Source organism: Ambystoma mexicanum, chromosome 4q, assembly GCF_040938575.1.
Source record: "Ambystoma mexicanum isolate Mex_15411 chromosome 4q, UKY_AmexF1_1, whole genome shotgun sequence".
In the NCBI taxonomy this organism is placed as follows: domain Eukaryota; kingdom Metazoa; phylum Chordata; class Amphibia; order Caudata; family Ambystomatidae; genus Ambystoma; species Ambystoma mexicanum.
Genome location: NC_090928.1, coordinates 614,480,325 through 614,482,934, shown reverse-complemented (window position 1 = coordinate 614,482,934; position 2,610 = coordinate 614,480,325). Strand labels below are relative to the sequence as shown.

The following is a 2,610-nucleotide window of genomic DNA, read 5'->3' as shown; positions in this document are numbered from 1 at the left end:
AACAGGAATTGTGTAACTTGAGAACTCTATGTAAATGAATTGAAACTGTACCAAGAGTGGAAAAATGGACCACTGTTTGCCAGCACAACATAAACAAAAATCTTGCTGCGGGTCTACATCAATAGGACCTGAATATGGAGTGTATTGCAAGTCCTTATACGGTATCACAGTAATGTATGCATGTGCTATGCACCCAATATTAATGTAGGACAACTTCAATTGACGTTTCGGCTGGTGTCTATAATTCTATGACTGAAGCCTTCTTCAGGACACAAAAACAATTGCTTTGCGGGGACCCTGCATATAAACATAAAACCTTTAATGAGTATGTATATACTTAAATGAAGCCAACACTAAATGCTATAAAAAAACTGATTACAATTCAAGCAAACAGGAAGGAAAAAAGACCAGAGGACACCCCCTTCTCAGTGAAAGGGTTGGAGCACAAACTGGGAGCAAAATGAAATGAAATGCTAACCTTAACACATGCCTGGGCCGGTCTGCAGGTATTCGGGAGATTTCAAATGTGAACCACCAAGAGGTGATAGCTCCAACTGGAATATAGCGAAAAAAGTTAATATTAAAATCTGTCTCCGGAATACCGACAAAGTGTGACCAAAAATCTAAAAAGAAGCCATGCCTAAAGACTTTGTGGTCTTCAAGACAACAGCAAGCCATACATCAAATGCATAAGCATGCATGAAGTGGAAGAAAATATTTTCTTTTCAATGTGTTACAAGCTTAAAAAAGAAAAATAAAGTAAAAAAATGTATGAAGTCTACAAGCACCAGAAATAACCTGGCAGGCAAACTATGGCGTACAACTCACCAGTGAAACGATGGCCGGAAAAGATGAAAGACTCCAAAAGATGGAAGATTGTTCAGAAATCCATTTGTAAATTACTCTCTGGGATCTCGCCTCTGTCCAAACCTAGTGGGTCAACAATTCTCTACATAAAGAAGCAGAAGGTTCAAAATGTTTGTGAAGCGTGATGAAACAAAGCCGCACTTGTTGGAGATCAAGGACCAAAAAAACTCCCAAACTTAGATACAGTGGGGCATCCAAATGGTAAACGCCTGCAGAGACCAAGACACAATGAATGATGCCAGGAGTGTGACCAAATTGAAGCAAAAAAAGAGGCAAGAAAAGAAACTGTGAAGACATCAGACAAGCGTCATTGTAAATTAAAGGATCATCTATAATATGGAGGGGCCCCAAGGTGTGACCCTGTGAGACAACCGCACAGTCCCTGTATAAGGCAGAGTCACATTCATACCTAAGTGTGGCATATGTGCTATCCATGTCTGCAGCCCAATAAAAAGAACCAAATTTGCATACATCTAAAAAACAAAATAGATGGCATTCTCTCCGTGTACTACTCGAAATACAACATAAACAAGATGAAACTCGGAAACAAATAAACTTGACACAAAAACTGTCCCCGGCGCTGGCGAGATGGTAACGAAAAGCCTGTGAACGGGAAACATTCACCTTAAGGGCCAGGGATGGCGTTCTCTACCTGTGCTGTGAATGCACAGTGTGCCAACTTGACCTCACAAACATATGGCAAAAGCACAAACGTGTTTCCTGACATTGGTGAGATAGTGGCAGGGAGCCTTACCTACAAAGCCCACTGAGTGGCGTTGTCTCCGTGTGCTGGAAAAGCAACATGAAAATCCGGACCTCGAAACAGATAAGAAAACCACAACTGTGTCCGCCACTGGCGAGATAGTAACGGAAGGTCTGAGGACCGGAAACGTTGCTATAGAGACGGAAGCCAAAACCTGATAGGTTAAACATCAGGAGTACGTCCTCGCGCTGGCTTATAACGTAGTAGAGAGCTGTTGTCAGAGTGAGGAATGCGCCATGACTAAAAGTGCTGTGCGCAGAATTGTAAATAATGAAAAACGACAGAGGGGCGCTGCGAGCCCAGGGCTTTATACCCAATAGGTTAAAGAAAAACTGGAAAAATAAATCATTGGGAAATGCAATTAAGCAAATACCCAATATTTGCACTAAACAGCCTGTGAATAAAGAAAGGAATGGAAGAAAAGAAAGGTACTGCCAAAAGAATAATACGAATAAGGAAAAAAATGAAAATGAACAAATGAAATTGTCCCATCATAGAAATTGACAAATACTGAAAAAGAGAGAGCAGAAGAACAGTGATGAAATCACTGGTAGAAAATGTGAAAGAAAACACATGTCCTGGACTAAGAGGGCGGCACCTGTGAACTAGTACTGAAATATCAAATGGAAGGCATGAGTTGGTGGTACCAACTTTGCGGGCCTATTCAGAGGACTGGAAAAGGATAATAAGTAAATAAATCCATATGCCGTAGTAACCTCTTGGCGATCTCTTAATGAATGGTGTCTTGACCCCTGAAATGTGATCACTTGACCGTAGTTAAGGCCAGGTAGATAAACACAGTGTAGACATGGGCAGAAGCACATTGAACCTGCGGAAATGTTCACAAAGAAGGAGAGACAGGCCTAGTGGTCCTATACCACTGGTTGATGCATTTATAGCACCAGATGTATTTCATTTAGACCCTCCTTTTCCGTATTCAAATTATGAATCCACCAACCCTCTTTGTGGTCCAGAGTGCC

The 2,610-nt window shown here is 41.3% G+C and overlaps 1 long non-coding RNA gene across 1 annotated transcript; it reads right to left on the bottom strand.

Moving 5' to 3' along the window:
- Window positions 1-469: 469 nt before the first annotated feature.
- LOC138467866 (uncharacterized) lies at window positions 470-1,727 on the bottom strand. The gene is made up of 3 exons (XR_011268161.1): window positions 1,622-1,727; window positions 829-949; window positions 470-554 (listed from the first exon to the last, which is right to left on the bottom strand). It is a non-coding gene; the product is annotated as an uncharacterized lncRNA (long non-coding RNA).
- Between the last annotated feature and the right edge of the window lie 883 nt (window positions 1,728-2,610).